The 22154-nt window shown below is 36.1% G+C and overlaps 1 protein-coding gene and 1 pseudogene across 1 annotated transcript in view; one reads left to right on the top strand and one right to left on the bottom strand.

The window, feature by feature from the left end:
* Positions 1-22154, top strand: part of JMY (junction mediating and regulatory protein, p53 cofactor) — a 102127-nt gene that overhangs the window by 12741 nt on the left and 67232 nt on the right. The gene's annotated exons all lie outside the window — the stretch shown is intronic.
* On the bottom strand, positions 3807-4119 carry LOC123824583 (annotated as a pseudogene).

The following is a 22154-nucleotide window of genomic DNA, read 5'->3' as shown; positions in this document are numbered from 1 at the left end:
CTCATCACTGGACAAAACATTTACAGTGGCTGGCTGTATTTTATAAACTTTGATTATGTACATACACTATAATCAACAATGTTGTCTGTGATTAGAGAACCTTGTAATCCCAAAGGAGGCTAATTTAAATCAGTGTCTGCATTAAATTCTGTTTTATATTAAGCTTGCTAAGGGTGAGTTGGTTTGGACTGTTTGATAATTTTCCTTAAAAGTCTTCGTATGTATTGAGTTGGCCAAAAAGTTCATTTATTTTTTTTTCTGTACAATGCCTCTAGTAGTGCTTAGTTGTCTTTAACTTCATTTGAAATAATTTTGTTAGATTGTTTTGGTACAGCTGTCATATAGAATCATCAAAATTGATGAATTTTTGTGCCAGCATTTTAATGTTGAAGGTGGAAGGAGATACGCAACATTTTTGGCATATTATGGTTTATTATTTCAGGGAAGGTAAAAACACAGCTAAAAGGCACAAAAAAGATTTGCGATGGAGAAGGTGCTGTGAGTGATCGATCAAACGTGTCAAAAGTGGTTTGCGAAGTTTCTTGGTGCTATTGACATTTTGGCCAAATAATTCTTTGCTGTGGGGCTGTCTTAGACATTGGAAGGTATTTAGCAGCATCCTTGGCCTCTACTTACTAGAAGCCAATAGTGGGAGACAGATGACATACTTAAAATACCCAAATCAAGAAGTCAATAACTTATTGACAAATGTGCCTTTTATTTTATGGAAAAAACTTAATGGACATTTTCGCCAACCCAGTATATCTTACTTTAAAGAAAACTTTTGTTTCCAAACATTTCCAAATTCTTTTCCCCCCTTGCAGTAGGACTAGGGCATTTGCTGTATTCTAAGCTAAGACCTAAAATCTACTACCTCCCTCTCACTATTTATTCCCATTTTAAGTAATTAGTCCCTAACATCAGATAGATAATATTATTCTCCCCTTCCTCTTATAACATTACTAAATAATTGCCTTACTTATTGGCTAATTTTTTTGGCTAGGTGGGAGAGGAAGACAGTTACAGATGTTAACTTCTCTTGTTTTATTTTCATTTGGAAATCCTGCCTCCTTTTTTTTTCTTTTATATTAGGTCATGGGAATTTTACTATTGGAGTTGCTAAATGAAAATAAAAAGGTTATGACAAGTGGGGTTAAAGAAAAGAAAAATTAAGAGAGAAAAGGGGCTAGAATTAACTTCAGAGTAGCAATATTTAAACTTAAAATAGTAATGGGAATGAATAGGATTCATTATTTCAGTAAAAGGAAATTATGAGCCAGCTCACAGTGAAGCCTGTCTAGATGCTTGTAAATAAAGTGTTATAAAGTCTCTGGCTCCTAGGAGGGTGTTGGCTCGTGAGCAGGTTTTACTCTATACATTGAGCCTTGTGAGACCTAAAATTTGAAATAAGATTTTTATTAATTTGTTTGAAATCAAATTGCCTTTTTTTAGGTGCTGCCATTTATTGTTTTTGTTTGCTCTTGCAAAATGTATCCTCATGTTTTTCATTGCACTTACACAAATTTATCTCTATTTTGGGTAGCCATTTTTGTGGGTTATGTTTTTAAGGAGTTCAGCCACCACTTAAAATATTGTCTTTATGGGGAAAAACAAAAACACAAATGTGCTTTTAGGGTACAACATATTTAACAATCAACTTTCCCTCCTCCATCTTTATTTATTTAGTATGTTTTTCAAAGGATTCAGAATTCTATTTCTTGTGAAAAGAAATTAGGTATTTGTATATGCTTATTTTTTCCAAGTGAATTTATTTGAAAATTTCCATTAATGTTTGATTGAGAAAGAGTGGAAAATTAATCTGGTTTAAGACAGCTGGGCACATACCTTCGGTATTTTTTTTTAATGAATAATGTGATTAATTTTATTCTATAGGTATAATATTGGATTTTGTAAATGTTCTTATTGCAGGGAACATCAAGCATTTTGGGGTACAGGATCTAGATGTTTAATGTAGATTTTGCTTTATCTTGCCTCTGCATTATATACATAAATATAAGTACCCTTGCTAACTGAACCAGTCTTTCTGAAATGTGAAGCCATTTGTATAAAATACGTGCTAAACTTACCCCAGTGTTTACCCAAGAACAGCACTGTAATTCAAATGTTTTTTTCCTAGAGGTAATTTTAAACCCCTTTTCTAGCTTAATGACTTGAAAAGTGTAGTGGGGCTGAACATAGTGAAATACTTTTAGGGTAAAGTAGCCATCTTGGAAAGTACAATGGAATAGTTGGTAGATGGACGGTTGTAGCACATTACTGTTGTGCCACAGGTCATAGTTTTTGGAGTTGTTACAAATTGTTGATTTTTATTCATTTCCTATGTGATGTATGGATAGGTTGTTTTTAAAACTGGAGTTTAATTCTGTATATGTTTGTGTATGTGTCCCTGATGTCTTAAGATATTAAGTTGTGTGCTCTCCTTCTGCCCTGTGGTCATTTTTCATCCCAAAGCTCCTTTGGGATGAACGTCCTTCATTTCCAACTTTCCTTTGCACCTGGATGTCCTGTTACTCTCCTGTTCGTTTCATTTATCCAGAGCACATCATCCACCTGCCATCCCTGACTTGGTCTGTGGCTCTGTCTGGTGTAGCCACTTTTAATCTGAGTCTTTGCCATTTCCCTGGAAATGCTTCACTCCCATCACTTCTCAAAACTATTCAATTCTTCCAAATCTGGTGTTTGCTGGTTCTGAGAGATTATGTCAACTGATCAGTTTTACAACAGTTTTTCAATGTGGGCAAAACAACACTCTCTATGTACATCTTGATTTGTAAATGCCTACCGATTCAGAAATGTTAAATACAAATTTTAGAACTGAAGAACTGTGGAATCACACTTATGTATTAACTGCTTTCCCACGTTGCTCCTGCAGCCATTTTAGTTTAATTGCTCACTCTCTCATCCCTAGACTGGTTTTAGCTTTCTTCTAGTATCTTCTTTGCAATGTAGACTTTCTATATTTTGCTCCCTAACACACGCACATGCACACCCGTTGAACTCTTCCATTCCTGCAGAGAGAGTCCAAATTCCTAGCATTCAGGGTCATTTTGGTTAGCCAGTCAGCCTTATCTCTTCTCCACGTGAACCTTTCATTATCCTAGCCAAGCTTTTTTAACCATTGTTCACTGAACTCACCATATACTATGCTCCATTACAGGACCTTCCCCTTTCCCCCATGTCTTGAATTTTTGCTTATCTAAGTTCCACCTATCTTTCCGGAGCTAGATCAGATGCCCCTCCTGTAGAAAGTCATTTCTGACCACTGTCAGAAATTCAGAAATCAGAGAAGTCTTATGTTGCATATGGCTCATATCATCTATGACTGCTGCCCTGTGGTTTTCTCTTTATGGACCCTTCCTGCCCTTCAAAATACATTGTAAGTCCCTAAGAGACAAAGATGGGTTTTGTTGTTAGTTTCTAATGCCTCAAATTCCTCAGTGCTTCTTTACACAGTAGGTGCTCAGAAGATATTCTTTGGTCTGTTTTAAAGTTGGTTTCTGTACATGACATGTTTACATGTAGTTTACATTTTAACTAAAAGCGTGTATTTCCCTGAGATTAAAATGAAGTCAAATTCACCACTTATCTATGAAGTAAAGAATCTGAAAATCAGTTTTTAAAATATCAGGATGAACTATTACTGTCAGTAGCCCTTACACTTCCTAAAATTAGATTTTAACATTAGTAGTTTTTAACAATTAATTATTAACATAGAAATAACAAAATGATTTTTTTTAACATATCCTCAAGCTTTTATTGTCACATCATAAAACAAAATATGAAGCTTAGTACTGGCTCACTTGGCCCTTTCTCTTCTTATCTCCTCCCAGTTCAAAATACTGGCATCTCTTAATAGCCAATATTCTCTTAGATATGAGTTGGGTGCAATGCATTTAAGCCTCAGCACAATCTTTGTATTTAGTCTTTTTGTGGAAAATTGGCTTAATCTGCCCACCATAGCCACTCTGCTTCCTGTCGTAATGCCACTTTCCCTGTGCATACAGAGAATCCTTGCCCTTCTTGTACTGTTACTTTGTAAGGTTGGTGCTTGCCACACTACTTACAGAAAGTCAGGCAGGTTTTAGGAACGTTTACCATGTTTGTGAGAAAGCTATTGGCACGGAAAGCTGATTTAACAGCTTTACAAAAAAGTAACAGAGTTGAGCGGTGTGCTTTGTGAATGGAAAATTGGTGTGACATTGGTCCTTACTAGTCAGTTAAGGAAACAGACCTGGTAGATCTAAGGGATGGGGAGTTCCCAGAACACAGATCCAGTTTCACTTCTAGGATAGACCTGTTCCTTTTGAGCTACCCCAGTGCTGGTCCTCAGTCACCCCTTTTCATAATTATTTGCATGTCTTAATAATAATAATGTAATGGCAAAGATGTTATTTGTGGAATGTGTTGTTTCCTAAATAAGGATGCATTCAGTTTTGGGTTTGACACATTAGAGATGGGAAGAAATTTATGAAGCTATCCACAAAAGTATCTAGCTTCTAAATTTTATATCTAGGACTTTGAAAATTATTCCAAGATCTTCAAGGATAGTGGCAGTCCTATAATCCTGAAGTCAGAAAGATGACCCTTGAAGTATGATGGGCAAGGTACAAAATGGGAACTCCTGAATTAAGCACAATAGGTGTCTTCCTCTCCTCTTATATTTGTAATTGGTTCCTGGGTTAGAAACTAAGTTGACTAGCCCTAGGGAAAGGAGTAAATGGCACAGGGTGGTTTTGCAGCTTTCTCCGTTGTATTGATTATCATAGGATCATGAAAAAATGTTTTTAACTGTTATCAGTGACTCCTTTAAAGAACTTGATAAAAGATGGGGGTCCTTGCCCTAGAGAAGTTTCGCAATAAGCAGAGCTTTGTTTTAAGAATCAGTAATTGAGACCTCATAGGTTAGGAGCCTAGTATCAGGATTAAATCAGGGAGCCCCTCCCCCCAAAAAGGTATCCAGAGAACAAAATAACTTCCTAAAATTGCATGAGAGATATGTCAGTTTTTGAAGCAGGAGCTGTCCAGGTCTCTGTCCCCAGCCTGCCCCTTCTTTCCACTGCATCTCTGTATTGTGCATCTTTTTTTGTTGTTGTTTGAGTTCTGTTCTCTTTATTCTTTGTGTGTCCTTTTGTAGGTTTTTGGTTTGTGGTTACCATAGGTTTTTGTATATCATTCTATATCTGTAGCAGTTTATTTTAAGCTGATAGGTATTTAAGTTTGAATATACTCTAAAAGTACTATATTTATTTGTACACCCCTCTCCATGGTTTAAGTTTTTGATGTCATATTTTAGATGTTTTTGTGTTGTGAATCTTTTAACTATGTACTGTAGTTTGAGTTTGGTACCTTTGTTTTTTGTCCAAAATGCAGTAGCTTTTTAAATGTCTGATTTGCTGTATTTATTACCTGTTTGGCTTTATTTGTGATATGTCTCTTTTCTCATATTTTCTTATTTCTGGTTAGTGTATTGTGCTTCTTGATATTGTGTTGGTTGTACTTGAGCCCTTATGAAGTCATCCTCTGAAGGTATGTTATGTTCTCATTCACGTCCACCTACATTCTGACTCAGTTTGTGTCCATCAGTGGGTTTTCTCAAATTGAGCAAACCTGCATTTCCCACATTTTAAATTCAGGCTTTAAATTCACCCTAACATCCCAGATATCCTTAATCCTAAATAATCCAACTCTCTCCAATTTTTTCTACTCTTTGTGCGTGTATTATTTATAGTAGTTTACACATTTTGCAGTTTACATAACCTATAGATGTCAGTAGCTTAAGTTTATTCCCTAGATTTCATCAGTTTGGGTTAGCAAAATAGAAAAGCAAATTTTGTTATAACAGGTTAGTGGTTATATTGTTTTACCAGTTGAATTCTTTTATCATGAGTTATAGGAAATGGTTTAGACTAAAAAGTCTTAATCTTTGTAAACTGCATCTTTTAAAGTTTTAAAATACATTTCCTTAATTTTAAGATTATTTGCAGATATTTAGGTTAAAATAGATTCCCAGTGGAAGCTATAATTGGTTTTAAGGTAATCTAATGTTGGAAAAACATGAAACTTTATAGCAAAGAAGACAAATTAATAAATTAGCAGTGTTAGTTGAGATGCCTTGGGCTTCTCTGCAAGAGTATTAGGTTTAGTTGCTGCATAATAGCATTGTAAAGTACTGTTCTGTTTGAGGATAAAAGGCATGTGGGAAATAATATATAAATGGGTTTAGAATAACTGATTTTCTTTCTTGTTGAGTGTACATAGTTGTATAGAGTGAAATTGTCAACTTAAACACAGTGACTTGTTGTTTGTGTTGGCAGAAAATTGTATCTGAACTGTTTGGAGAGTTAACATTTACTTCAGTGTCTGTAAGAAGAGCTCAAAGAAACCTAGTGTCTTAAGGATTGTCTTACTGTTGAATCGTGGCATTTGATCACTTATAAATGACTCTGGGGAACTTTATTATTGACATGTTCCTACTGTTTTGGGGTTTTTTTTTTTTTCATTCTTTTAACAGTTCTGCTACTCCTAAAACTGTTGAAAATCATTTCAAAGAAAGTGTTCCATTTTCTTTTCTTTTTCTTAAGATTTTATTTTATTTATTTTTAGAAAGAGGGCAAGGAAGGAGAAAGAGAGGGAGAGAAACATCAATGTGTGGTTGCCTCTCACATCCCCCCAGCTGGGGACCTGGCCTGCAACCCAGGCATGTGCCCTGAGTGAGAATCAAACTGGTGACCCTTTGGTTTGCAGGCCTGCATTGAATCCACTGAGTCACACCTGCCAGGGATGAAATTGCTCCATTTTCATTTAAGTGGAATAAAAGTTAAAGAGCTGCTCTGAATGTACATTTTCTTATAAGGAGAGAATTATTGCCTTTAAAACTATAAAAGAATAGTTTATAATTCATTGTAAGGATGATCATTGTAGCTCTTTTTAGTTTTCTTGTTCTGTCCTTCTTTAATCTGGTTATGATGTTTCTGATAATGCTGCAGTTTTAAGGTGGTGTAAAGCTGTGGTGAAAGTGAGTACCTTTGCCACCAGTTAGAACTAATTTCTGAAACTTGAGACTAGTGCTGTCATTGAAAATTTAGCATTCACACAGGTGCTGTTCCTTTCATAATCCTGCTTTTCAACTGTAGCTTATCATAGCTGATTCAACACAAGATTTATCTATTTATGAATAATAGGTAGGTGGGCACAGAAAGTGAAGCATATATTTTCTTATTTCTCACACCTTATCTTTTGGAAAAGTTGTGTAGTTTTGGATATTGTGGCAAAGGGGATAACTTAAATTTTCCTTTTTTTGAAATTGTTCAATTACAGTTGTCCCAATCCCTCCCCTGCCCCAGGGACCACCACCACCACCCCTCAGTCAATCCCCACCCTGTTGTCCATTACGATGGGTCTTTTATCCATGTTCCTTGCTAAATTTCCTTTTTTTTTTTTTGATTCATAGTCCAGAAAACCTTTCGTTCAGGGAAGTGGAGAAGGAATAAATGCAGGGGTGTCCAACCTTTTGGTGTCTCTGTGCCACACTGGAAGAAGAGTTGTCTTAGGCCATACATTAAATACATTGCAACATATAATCACAAAAAATCTCATAATGTTTTAAGTAAATTTACGATTTTGTGTTGGGCCACATTCATAGCTATCCTGAGTCGCATGTGGCTCACAGGCCACAGGTTTGAGTATAAAACATTCCTTAAGACGTACAGGTGGCCAACAAACATATGAAAAGATGTTCAACATTACTAATTATTAGGAAAATACAAGTAAAAACCACAATGAGATATCACTTCATACCTGTTAGAATGACTATTATCAAAAAGATAAATAATGTGTTGGAGAGGAGGTGGAGAAAAGGGAACCCCAGTACTTTGTTGGTGAGATTGTAAATTGCTGCAGCCACTGTGGAAAACAGTATAGAGGTTCCTCAAAGTATTAAGAATGGAACTACTATATTATTCAGCAATTCCTCTTCTGGATATATATCTGAAAAATATGAAAACACTTATTTGAAAAGATATATGTACCCCTTTGTTCACTGCAGCAGTATTTATAATAGCTAAGATATGGAAACACTCAGTGCCCATGATGGACAAAAATGGTCCAAGTTAAAGATGTGGTATATACAGTTAACCCCTGAACAACTAAGGTTTGAGCTTCTCAGGTCCACTTACAGGAGGATTTTTCTCACCAAGGATATATTCGTTGATTTTAGAGAGAGGTGATGAGGATTGGGTGAGGGGGAGAGTGAGCGAGTGAGTTCAAAACATCAATGTGAGAGAGAAGCATTGATCACCAGCCTCCCTTATGTGCCCGAACTGGGGATTGAACCCGCAGCCTGGGTTTGTACCCTGACTGGGGAATCAAACCTGCAACCTTTTGGTGTATGGGATGGCACTTCAACCAACTTAGCCACGTGGCCAGGGCATAAACTTCTTTGTTATACTTTAAAAATTAAGCACCCACAGTAAAATATAAAATTGTGGCTTTGTATAGATTTATATCATGGTTCAAAAATTGCTAGACTTTGATTTACATTAGCTTCAGGTTTACAGAAAAATTGATCCAAAAATACAGAGTTCCCATTTACTCCTTTGTCTCTATTATTAACATTTTGTATTGGTGTGATACATTTGGTACAGTTGATGAACCAATATTGATACATTATAACTAGTTCATAGTTTATATTAGAGCTTATTCTTTGTGGTTTACAATTCTCTGGGTTTTAACAAGTAAACAATGCTGTGTATCCACCATTTCACCATTATACAGAATAGTTTCACTGCTCTAAAAACCCTCGTTGCATCTATTCATTGGAGTGCACCACCTCTTCCAATCCCTGGCACCCAGTAATTTTTTTACTGTGTCCATATTTTACTTTTTCTAAAATGTTATATAGTTAGAACCATACAGCATGTAGCCTTTTCAGATTGGCTTCCTTTCACTTAGCAGTGTGCATCTAAATTTTCTTCTCTTTTTGTCCTGATAGCTTCTTTTTATTGTTGGGTATTCCATTGTATGGCTGTACCACAGTATTACTTATTTATCTGTTGAACATTTTGGTTGCTTCCAGGTTCTGGCAGTTTTGAATAAAGTTCTATAACGTTCATGGGCAGGTTCTTGTTTGGACATAGGTTTTCAACTCACTTGAATAAACAAGAGGAGCATGAATGCTGGATCATATGGGAAGACTATGTTTAGTTTTGTGAGAAAGATGATACCATGCCAATACTAATGAAAAGAAAGCAGGAGTGGGAAAAAAACACAGCTTCCGGCCAAGATAGGGGCATAGGTAGAAACACTGAGCCTCCTCACACAACCAAAATAAGGACAACAAAATTTTAGAAACAAAAAATAACCAGTACTGACAGAAAATTGAACTGTATGGAAGTCCAATAACCAAGGAGTTAAAATAGACACATTCATCCAGACTGGTAGGAAGGGCGGAGTCGGGCAGCTGGGCCGCAGCAAAAAAAAAAGTGGTGGCTGCCAGACCCCGGGCTCAGGGTGGCAGCGGGCAGATCCAGCAAGACAGAGGATTGTGGAGGGGGCATGGCGCGCAAGGCAGCTGGCAGAACAGTCCCACATTTGCGCATAGATAAACCAGGCAAAACTGAGGAGTGAGACACACCACACAACCCAGGGCTCCAGTGCCAGGAAATAAAGCCTCAAAACACCAGTTGAAAACACCTGTGGGGATTGAGGTGTGGGGAGAGACTCAGACTTACTGGAGAGTTCTTTGGAGAGATCCACAGGGTCCAAGAATATACACGAACCCACCCACCTGGGAATCTGCACCAGAAGGGCCAAGATTGCTTGGGGGAAGTTGTGGAAGGGACTGAAATCCAACAGAGAGTGGAGCAAGCGCCATTGTTCCCTCTTGGACCCCTCCCCCACAGACAGCGTCACAACATAGAGACGTGGGTTGCCCCACCCTGGTGAATACCTAAGCCTCCACCCCTCACTACAAAACAGGCGCATCAAGACAAAAAAAAAGTGGCCCGAATGAAAGAACAGATCAAAGTTCCAGAACAAATACAGCTAAACGAGGAAGAGATAGTCAACCTATCAGATGCAGAGTTCAAAACACTGGTGATCAGGATACTTACAGAATTGGTTGAATTTGGTCACAAATTAGATGAAAAAATGAAGGCTATGCTAAGTGAAATAAAGGAATATGTACAGGGAATCAATAGTGATGGGAAGAAAACTGGGACTCAAATCAATGGAGTGGACCAGAGGAAGAAACAACCAACCAACCAACCAACCAGAAAAGAATGAAGAAATTAGTCAAAAAGAATGAGAAGAGGCTTAGGAACCTCCAGGACATCTTTAAATGTTCCAACATCTGAATTATAGCGGTACCAAAAGGGGAAGAGGAAGAGCAGCAAGTGGAAAAGTTACTTGAACAAATAATAAAGAACTTTCCCAATCCGGCAAAGGAAATAGACTTCCAGGAAGTCCAGGAAGCTCAGAGAGTTCCAAAGAAGTTGGACCCAAGGAGGAACACACCAAGGCACATCAGAATTACATTACCCAAGATTAAAATGAAGGAGAGAAGCTTAGAAGCAGCAAGAGATAAGGAGACAGTAACCTACAAAGGAGTTCCCATGAGACTGTCAGCTGATTCCTCAAAAGAAACCTTATAGGCAAGAAGGGCCTGGAAAGTAGTATTCCAAGTCATGAAAGGCAAGGACCTACATCCAAGATTGCTCTATCCAGCAAAGCTTTCATTTAGAATGGAAGGGCAGATAAAGTGCTCCTCAGATAAGGTCAAGTTCAAGGAGTTCATCATCACCAAGCCCTTAAAGAAGATAAAAAACATGTATAGTAAAATGACAGCAAACACAATTATTAGCAACCACACCTAAAACAAAAACATACTAAGCAAACAACTAGAACAGGAACAGAAACACAGAAATAGGGATCACATGGAGGGTTATCAACAGGGGAGTGGGAGGAGGAGAGAGGGGTAAAAGGTACAGAGAATAAGTAGCATAAATGGTAGGTAGAAAATAGGGGGAGGGCAAGAATAGTATGGGAAATGTAGAAGCTAAAGAACTTATGACACATGGACATGAACTAAAGGGGGGAATGTGGGTGGGAGAGGGTGTGCAAGGTGGAAGGGAGTGAAGGGCAGAAAATGGGATAACTGTAATAGCATAATCAATAGCATATTTAAAAAAGGCAGGAGTAGCTCTATTTTCAGTCTAAGCAGACTTTGGAACAAGGAAAGTTATCTGGGATAGAGGACATTACATAAAAATGGAAGGTTTAATTCTCTAAGAAGAGCCAATAATCCTTAATATGCTAAACAACAGAGCATCAGAATATGTTCCCTCCCACCTGCGGTGAATGGGAGTTCCCTGCATCCTTGTTAGCATTTTGTGTTGTGTCAGGTGTGTAGTGACACATCATCATTTTAATTTGCAATTCCTAAATGACAGTATGATCATGAGCATCTTCTCATATGCTTACTTACCATCTGTATCTCTTCTTTGGTGATGTTCAGATCTCTGTACATTTCTAAATTAGGTTGTTTTCTTCTTGAATTTTAGGAGTATTTTGTATAACAGTCTCCCTTACAGAAATATATTTTGTAAGTGTTTTCTTCCTCTTTTCATTTCTCTTGAAAGTGTTTTTAGCAGAGAGGTTATTAATTTTAATGAAGTCCGGTTTACCAGTTTATTCTTTCATGGATTAGGCATTTGGTATTGTGTCTTTAAAAGTCATTTTCAAACCCAAAGTCACCTAGATTTTGTCATGTATTATTTTATAGGAGTTTTGCATTTTACATTTAGATCTGTGATCCATTTTGAGTTAATTTTTGTAAAAGGTATAAGGTCTGTCTAGAGTAGATTTTTTGCATGTAGATCGATGTCCTCTAGTTTGAGCACCATTTTTTGGGAAGGCTGTCCTTTCTCCATTGAATTGTTTGTTCCTTTGACAGAAGATTACCTGACTAATCTTTTGTTGTGTGGGTTTATTTTTAGACTCTCTCTCTCTGTATATTTTATATATACATTATATGTAAAATATGTATCTATTATTTTACTAGTACCACACTGTCTTGATTACTATAGCTTTATAGTAGCTAATAAAGTTGGATAGTGTCAGTCTTCTGATTGTGTTCTTCAATGTCCTGTTGGCTATTCTGGGTCTTTTGTTTTTCCATATAAACTTGAGCATTAGTTTGTTGATATTCACAAAAGAACTTACCAGAATTTTGATTGACATAATATTGAGTCTGTAGATCAATTTAGGAAGAACTAACATCTTGATTATATTGACTCTTCCAATCCATATATATGGGATATCTCTCCATGTAGTTATATCGTTGTTTTCTTTCATCAAAGTTGTATAATTTTCTTCATCTAGATTTTGTACATATATTAGATTTATACCCAAGTTTTTTGGGTTTTGTTTTTGTTTTGTTTTGGGTTTTTTTTGCCTGCTAATATAAATGGTATTTGGAGTGGTTTTTTGGTCCACAGAGACAACAATGTCACCTGGGAACAAAGCAGTTTTATTTCTCCTTTCCCAGTCTGTATTTCATTCCTTCCTTTTCTTGTCTTATTGTGTTAACTAGGACATACAGTTTGGTGTTAACATATTTCGTACCGCTGACGAGTTTTCTAGTGTTTCTCGTGCCTCAATCCACAAGCAAAAATGAAGTATAAACAGTTTCTGCTATCAGAAGAGTCTCACAAACAATGGGAAGACAAAGAAACAATTCCCAAATGAAAGGAAAAGAGGAAGCCTCAGAAAGAATGCTAAATGAAATACAGGCAACTCAACTATCAGATGCTGAGTTCAAAGCAGTGATTGTCAGGAAGCTCAGTGAGCTCACAGTGAGCTACCAGAAACTACAGGGCAGCTACAGTGAGCTCACTGCAAACGATATCAACATGAAAAAGGAAATAGAAACTATCAACAAGGGCCAAGAGGAAATGAAGAACAGTTTCTGCTATCGGCAGTGAGACTGGATAATGGATGACAATAATGAAGGCTCTCTGGAACCAATGACAAATCTGTCCAGCCCTTCCCCTGGGGGTACAAGGAGAACACCTCATAAAGATCCACCCAAAAGGTTGTCAGGTGTTATGAAGCAGCATGAACCTACGTGTATTCCAGCGAGTGGAAAGAAAAAATTTCCTATGAGAGCCTGCAGAGTTTGTGCCGCCCATGGAAAAAGGAGTGAATCTAGATACTTACGTAAATTTTGTTTGGTCCCTCTTCATAGAGGAAAATGTTTTACATAGTACCATACATTGCAAAAGTACTAGGAACTTTAATTGTTTGATTAGTTGTTTAATTGTTTTTGTAAATAAAAATGTTACAATTATTGAAAAACAATACCTACAGTGCATTATGATCTGTAGTTATGATGATTTAAATAACGTGCAGTTTGCCCAAAAACGTGTGGTCCCTGGCGTATGTCTTAGAGATTTCTATGCGGTACACAATGTGTTAAATAGGAGTGGTGAGAGAGGACCTCCTTGCCCTTGGTCCTCATTTTAGTAGGGAAACATTTTCTCACAGTTAAATGTGATGTTGGCTCTAGGGTTTTTGTTGATGTTTTTTATCAAGTTGAGGAAATTCCCCAGAATTCCTAGTTTGCTAAATTTTTATCATGAATGACTGTTTTCCTTGTATCTATTGATATAATCATGTAATTTTTCTCCAGCTTATTGATATGATGAATTTCATTAATTGATTTTTTAATGTTGAACCAGTCTTGCATGCCCAGGATAAATCACATTTAGTTGTGATATATAATTGTTTTTATACACTGTTGGATGTAATTTGCTAGTATTTTATTGGGCATTTTTGCATCTTTGTTCATGAGAGATGTTGATGTGTAGTTTTCCTTTCTTGTAATGTCTTTAGTTTTGGTGTTAGGTCAATGCTGGCCTAATAGAATGAGCTAGAAAGTATTCCCTCTCTTTATGTTTTCCTGAAAGATTATAGAAAATTGGCATAATTTCTCCCTTAAACGTTGGGTAGAATTCACCAGTGAAACACCTGGGCCTAATGCTTTCTATTTTGAAAGATTATTAATTATTGATTCAGTTTCTTAAATACATTTAGGCCTGTTCAGATCATCCATTCTTGTTTGAGCTTTGTTAGATTTTACCTTTTAGGGAATTGGTCTATTTCATTTAAGTTGTAAAATTTGAGAGCATAGAGTTGTTTGTAATATTCCATTATTATCCTTTTAATGTCCATGGGGTCAGTAATAATATCCCTTTTTTCATGTCATATATTAGTAATTTCTGTCTTCTCTCTCTTGCTGATAACCATGCTAGAGTTTTGTCAGTTTTATTTTTTCAGAGAACAAGACTTTTTGGTTTTATTGATTTTTTCCTATTAATTTCTTTTCTACAAATCCATTGATTTATGCTCTAATTTTATTTCATTCTTTCACTTTCTTTGAATTTAGTTCACTTTTTCTAGTTTCTTAATTGAAAGATTTTTTTAAACTTCTTTTTCCCTAACGTAGGCTTTCCGTGCTATCAATATTCCTTTAAGCGCTGTTTTTACTGCATCCCAAATATTTTTTTAAGTTGCTTTCATTTCATTTAGTTGACAATATTTTTAATCTCTACTTTTTTTTTACCCATATGTCATTTAAAAGTATGTTGTTTATTCTTCAAGTATTTGGGGGTCTTTCCAGGAATCTTTGTTAATGATTTCTAGTGTAATACCACTGTAGTATTGAGAGTATATTTTGTATAATTTAAAAAAAAAATTTAAAGGACTTTATGGCTCATAATGTGGTCTACTTTGGTGGATGTTCATGTGAACTTCAGAAGAATGTGTATTCTGCTATTGTTGGATAAAGTAATAGATGTCAGTTATATCCAGTTGATTGCTATTGCTAGTCAGTTCAACTGTGTCCTTACTTATTTTCTACCTCTTACATCTGTCCATTACTAATAGTGGGGTCTTGAAGTCTCCACCTGTAATAGTGGATTTATCCTTTTCTTACAGTTATATCAGTTTTCTTTTTCTTTATTTTTAATATACTTTATTGATTATGCTATTACAGTTGTCCCATTTTTTCTCCCCTTTATTCACTCCTGTTCCTATCATCATTCCCCCACCTTAGTTCATGTCCATAGATCATACATATAAGTTCTTTGGCTTCTCCATTTCCTCTACTGTTCTTAACGCCCTCTGTCTATTTTTTACTCAGAAATTATGCTTCTTATTCACTGTACCTTTTCCTTCATTCTCCCCTTCCCCGCTGATAACCCTCCATGTGATCTCTATTTCTGTGATTCTGTTCCTGTTCTAGCTGTTTGCTTAGTTTGTTTTTGTTTTTGTTTTTTAGGTTCAGTTGTTGATAGTTGTGAGTTTGTGGTCATTTTACTATTTGTATTTTTTATCTTTTTCTTAGGTAAGTCCCTTTAACATTTCATATAGTAAGGGCTTGGTGATGATGAACTCCTTGAACTTGACCTTATTTGGGAAGCACTTTATCTGCCCTTCCATTCTAAATGAAAGCTTTGCCGGATAGAGTCATCTTGGATATAGGCCCTTGCCTATCATTACTTGGAATACTTTCCAGCCCCTTCTTGCCTGCAAGGTTTCTTTTGAGGAATCAGCTGACAGTCTTATGGGAACTCCTTTGTAGATAACTGTCTCCTTATCTCTTGCTGCTTTTAAGGAGATTCTCTCCTTATCTTTAATCTTGGGTGACGTAATTAGGAAGTACCTTGGTATGTGCTTCTTTGGAACTCTCTGAGCTTCCTGAATTTCCTGGAAGTCTGTTTCTTTTATTAGGTTAGGGAAGTTCTCCTTCATTATGTTTTCAATAAGGTTTCAATTTCTTGCTCTTCCTCTTCTCCTTCTGACACCCCTATGATTTGGATGTTGGAACGTTTAAAGTTGTCCCAGAGGTTCCTAAGCCTCTCCTCATTTGAATTCTTGTTTCATCATTTTGTTCTGGTTAAGTGTTTCTTTCTTCCTTCTGCTCCAAACTGTTAATGCAAGCCCTGGTTCCTTCCCTTCAATGTTGGTTCCCTGTATATTTTCTTTTATTTCACTTTTCATAGGCTTCACTTTCTCCTCTATTTTGTGACTATACTCAACCATTTCTGTGAGCATCCTGATCACCAGTGTTTTGAACTGTGCATCTGATAGGTTCTATCACTTCATCACTTAGTTGTATTTGTTCTGGAGGTTTGATCTGTTCTTTCATTTGGGCCATATTTTTTTGTGTTGGTGTGCCTGTTAGGTATTAAGGGGTGGAGCCTTAGGTATTCACCAAGGACCCTGGTTGCTTTGTTGTGGTGCTTTATGTCTGGGAGGCATCTAAGAGGGAACAATGCTCCTGGCTCAGTTCTCTGCCAGCTTTCAGTCACTTCCCCTGCTACCCACAAGCAAATTCGGCCCTTCTGGTGCTGATTCCGGGGTAGGTGGGTTTGTGTACATTCTAGGACCTTGTGGGTCTCTCCAACAGACTCTCCTGTGAGGCTGGAAGTTCCTGCTGCTGCCTCAACCCCCATAGGTTTTTTCATTCTGAGGTTTTGAGGCTTTATTTCTCCTTGCTAGAACACTGTGTTGAGAGGTCTGTCTCGCTCCCCAGTTGTTCCTCCCAGTTTATCCGCACGCAAATGTGGACCTGCTGGTCCTCCAGCTGACACCTTGCCACTGCCAGTCTCCATCCCTCCTGCTGGTCTAGATGAATGTTTATTCTTTAACTCCTTGGTTGTTGGACTTCCATACAGTTTGATTTTCTGTCAGTTCTAGTTATTTTTTTGTTTTAAATTTGTTGTCCTTCTTTTGGTTGTGCAAGTAGGCAAAGTGTATCTACTTACGTGTCCATCTTCGTCAGTTTTCACCTAAGGTATTTTGATGCACATACACGTTAAGGATTATTATGTCTTCTTGAAGAATTAACCTTTTTATTACTACATAATGCTCCTCTCTGTCCTGCTAATGTTTTCTGCTACGAAGTTGGCTTTGTGTGAAATTGTTACAACTACTCCAACTCTCTTCTGATTAATGTTAGCATGGTATGTCTTTCTTCATTTCTTTACTTTTAATTTATATGTGTCTTTATATTTAAGTGAGTTTCTTCTAAATAGCAGATATTTGGATCTTGTTTTTATATCCACTCTGACAGTCTTTGTCTTTTAATTGGTATATTTAGGCCATTGATGTTTAAAGTGATTATTGATAGAGTTGGATTAATATCTGCCATACTTATTTTCTAGTCATTGCCTCATTTTTTTGTCTTTTTCTTCCACTCTTTTTCTGCTGTTGATTTTAATCAAACATTTTATATTATCTTTTCTTATTTAACATATCAATTATATTTTTAGTGGTTGCCCTTGAGTTTGCAATATATATTTGCAATTAATCCACGTTTTCTTTCAAATAATACTGTAGCACTTCACATGTGTTTGGTTGACCAAAAAGTTTATTTGGTTTTAGAGTAAAAGGACACTTTTTTTTTCCCACAATAACCTTATCAAACAACATATTCACCATTTTGTCCCACTATCTTTTTTCACCTTTCAGTCAACTTCATTAATCCAGCTTCCCAAAACTTTTTATCTTTTTGATCAAAGAACTGTTCCAAGTACATCTTGCAGTCTTCCAGGGAATTGGAATTTCTTCCATTAAGATAGTTTTATGAACACCAAAAGAATGGAAATCCAAAGGTGCAATGTCAGGTAAAGATGGTGGATGAATCAGAACTTCCCAGCCAACCTATAACGGTTATTGCCTGGTCCTCAAAGAGATACATGGTCTTAAGTTACCATGATGGAAGATTATACGTTTTCTGTTGACTAATTCTGGACATTTTTGTTGAGTGCTGCTTTTAGTTGGTCTAATTGGAAGCAGTACTTGTTGGAATTAATCATTTGGTTTTCCGGAAGGAGTTCATAATAGAGAAATCCCTTCCAATCCCACCATGTACATAACATCACCTTCTTTGGGTGAAAACCAGCCTTTGGTGTGGTTGCTGCTGGTTCATTTCACTTGCCCCATGATCTCTTTCTTCCCACATTATTGTAAAGTATCCACTTTCCATCGCCCGTCACAATTTGTTTTAAAAACACAATGTTTTCTTATGTTTAATTAGAGAATTTCATGTGGAAATATGGTCACAAAGGTGTATTTTGTTTATTTATTTTTTGCTTAATTTATGTGGAACGCAAAAGTCAAAGGAATTAAAATAAGCAAAGTGGCACAAAATACTTGATTTTTTAGTATGTTGGCTATCTTCCGTGTGTTATAATGTTGATTGTTCTTCAATGTCTCCGTTTGATCACTGTCAACTTCCACTGGTCTACCTGACTGGAGCATCATCCAGTGAGAAATCTCTAGCACAAAACCTTGCAAACCACTGTGACACATTTCATCAGTCACATTACCCTCTTCATACACTGCATAAATCTTTTTTTTGCATTCCTTTTGTGTTTTTACCTTTCTTGAAATAAAGCATATGCTGAAAATGTTGCTTGTTTTCTTCCATCTTCAGCATTAAAATGACTACACAAAAATTCACCAATTCTGATTTTTTTTAAATGCACACTGATATGACAGCTGTCACAGTACAGTCTAACAAAATTGTTTCAAATTAAGTTAAAGACAACTAAGCACTGCAGTTGCCATCTTATGGAGAAAAACAAAGGAACTTTTTGGCCAACCCAACAGTGCCAAGTTACTTTGTAAGTGTATTCCTGATTCTTCTCTCCTGTCCTTTTTTCACATTGCTGTGATTCATTTAATTTATCAACAAGCTATAATCATTCAGTGCATATGGCACTATTTTAAAAGAACTATTATCTGTTAGATTTGTTAAAAATAAGAAAATGTGTTGTTCTACCTTTATTTACTTCTCTAATGTTCTTTCTTTTTTATCTAGATTAAAGTTTCTTACCTATTGCATCTTCCTTCTTTCTAATTTCTTTTAACGTTTCTTGCAAGATAGGTCTACTGACCACAAATTTTCTTGGTTTATATTTGTCTAGGAAGTCTTTATTTCTCCTTCAGTTTGAAAATAATTTTGCTGGATACAGAATTGTAGATTGGTGAGGTTTTTCCTTTCAAAACTAATTTCACTTTACTCTTGCTGACATGGTTTCTAAAGGGAAGTTTTGGGTAATTCTTATCTTTGTGTAGGTAATTGTCCCATGCTTCTTGAATATTCTTTTTTATTCTTCTCCTGGTATTTCAGTTTTGGAAGTTTCTGTTGCCATTTCTATAAGCATACAGATTTTATTCCTTTGCTTGTTTGCAATCTAACGATAGCCCATCAGAGGCATTTTTAAATTTCTCTTACAGTATTTTTTATTTCCAGCATATCCTTTTGATTTTTCTTAGTATTCCCAACTCTGTGCTTATATTCTGTTCTTGCATGTTGTCTATTTTTTCCATTAGATCCCTTAGCATATTAATAATAATTCTTTTAAATTCCTGGTCTGATAATTTCTACATCCCAGTTATATCTAAATCTGGTTCTGATGCTTGCACTCTCTCTTCAAATTGTGCTTTTAAATATGCCTTGTAATTCTTTAAATTGAAAACTGAATATGATGTACTGGGTAGAAGGAGCTTTTAGTGTGAGGTTTTGTTTATCTGGTTAGAAGCAGACTGTATTATTCTAGGCAATAGCTGTAGGTGTCACAGGCTAACATTTCCTTTGGTGTGTTTGTTTTTATCTCCCCTGTTGTTTTGGTTTCCCTAGTTACTTTTTAAATAAGTTCTAAGACATGGAGTTTTTAAGTTTATATTGTGCTATTACACTGTAGTCCTGTTGGTGTAGTGGTTAGGTATTGGGGGGTGTAGGGAGGTGCTAATTATAGCTCTGTGATTACATTTCAGTCTTTCTGTGCACCCATTCCCTTGGGTTGTCTTCTCAGTCCCCTCTGCCGGCCTTACCCCATAGGAGAGACAGACAGGCTAGGGAGGTCCAGATTTGGGTGTTTCTCTTCCCTTAGGTCAGTTAGTCTCTGGTGAAATAGTTTCTCTGGAGAGCAAACCCCATGCACATTTCAAAATGGCTGCTTTATCTCTTACCCTGTCAGAAGTTCTTTGGCCATTACTTCCTGGGTAAGGAGGTTTTCCTCCAGTTTCACTGTGAGAATTTGGTAGAGCTAATGGGGGTAAAACTCAAAACAAGTATAGCCTACCCAATCCCCCACCACAACTCCTGGAGTGTTTTTAACTTTCAAACCAGTTAACACTGAGACACTAACAATTTAACAATTACAGTTTAGGTTTCCCTACCCCAGTATTGGTTCCAACAGAGGTTCCTGTTATTTTGCTTCTACCCCAGTAAGTTGTGATTCTCTATGTCCATGTATCTTGCCAATTACAGGAGAAGCAGTTTGCCCTGTGACCTCAATTCTTTGATAGATCTAAGAGGGTTTGTTGATTTTCAGTTTGATTAACTTTGTTCTTTAAAAAAAAAAAAAAGATTTTATTTATTTTTACAGTGGAAAGGAAGGAAAGAAACATCCATGTGCAAGAGAAACTTGATTGGCTGCCTCTCTTACACCCCCAGCCTGGGACCGGGCCTGAAACCCAGGCATGTGCCCTGATTGGGAATTGAACTGGCAACTTTCCAGTTTGCAGGCCGATGCCCAAACTACTGAGCCACACCAGTCAGGGCCACTTTGTTGTTCATGTGGGTGGGACTAATGATTTCCAAGCTCCTTACCTGATGGATGAGAAACTGTCCTATGAATTTTGATAGGTTGTATTTTCATTATTAATCAGTTCAAAAGATTTTCTTAATATCTCTTCTGATTCATTCTTTTGACATGTAGATTTTTTAAAATTCCACTGTTTTCAAAAAAACATGCACTCTATTTCAGTTCTTTAAAAGTTTTGAAGTTTGTTTTATGGCCTTAGCATATGGTTTGTCTGGATATTATATAACATATGCACTTAAAAAGAATATATTAGGTTAAGATGGTTAATGGTGTTACTCACATCTTTGTTTTTACTTAATTTTTTCCCAGTTCTGTCGGTTGCTGAGAGAGGAGTGGTAATATCTCCAACTCTATTGACTTTTTTCTTCTTTATTTTTGTCTATTCTGTAGCATGTGTTTTGAAGCTCTGTTATTAGGTATACACACATTTATGATTGTTGTTTTCCCCATGAATTGACTCTTAGTCATTATGGAATATTCTGCATTATCTCTGGTAATACTCTGTACCTTGAAATCTACATGATAGAAAATTAATATAGTCCCTCCATCCTTTTTATGCTTTACTGTTTGTTTTCTACTTTTCATCTCTCTTGGGCCTCACTTTTTTATTCATTTTGGTACTCTCTAGCTTTAAATTAGTATTTTAGTCAATTTAAATTTAATGTAATTTTTGACAAGTTTATATTTAGGACTGTTTTCTGTTTGCATTCTCTGATTTTTATTTCTTACCTTTTAGGTTCATTTACTGTATTTTACAGTTTGATCTGTTGATTTCATAGTTATACTTTGCATTATTATTCTTTTAGTGGTTGTCATAGAGATTATACCATACTTATTAAAGTTAATATTATACCACATTATATTAAACATAAGAACCTGTGTGTCCATATAGGTCCATCTCTAACCCCATCCTATAAGGCATAAGTGTCATATGTATTATAGTCACATACATTATTAATCCCACAGTATAGTATTAAAATGTTTTGCTTTAAACACTCATGCATTTTACAGAAATGAAGAGGAAAATAGGCTTTTATATTTCCTCATTTACCACTTCTAATATTACTGATTCTCTTTTTGAAAGTTCAAGTTTACATCTATAATATGTCCCTTCAACCTGAACAACATAAAAAAAATTCTTAAAGTGTCAGTCTATTGATAATGAGTTCTCTTAGTTTTTGTTTATCTGGAAATATGTCTACTTTGTCTTTATTCTTGAAGGGTATATTGTTTTGGGAATGGAATTCTTGATTGACTTTTTTTTTCTCAACTGTAAGATGTCACACTACTGTTCTTTGTTCTCCATCATTTCTGATTCAGAGTCATCATGCATATGTATGCTTGTTCCTCTTTATGTGTTGTTATTTTTCTCTGGTTGTTTTTAAGATTTTCTCTTTCATCTTTGATTTTCAGTAGTTTGAGCCTAGTCTTGGATTACTGCTTGGGATTCTCAGA

This window comes from Phyllostomus hastatus, unplaced genomic scaffold (genome assembly GCF_019186645.2).
Source record: "Phyllostomus hastatus isolate PE091 unplaced genomic scaffold, TTU_PhHast_1.1 phas_contig_58, whole genome shotgun sequence".
Lineage (NCBI taxonomy): Eukaryota > Metazoa > Chordata > Mammalia > Chiroptera > Phyllostomidae > Phyllostomus > Phyllostomus hastatus.
Note: the sequence above shows the minus strand (reverse complement) of the source record. Positions and strands in the feature narration are given on the sequence as shown.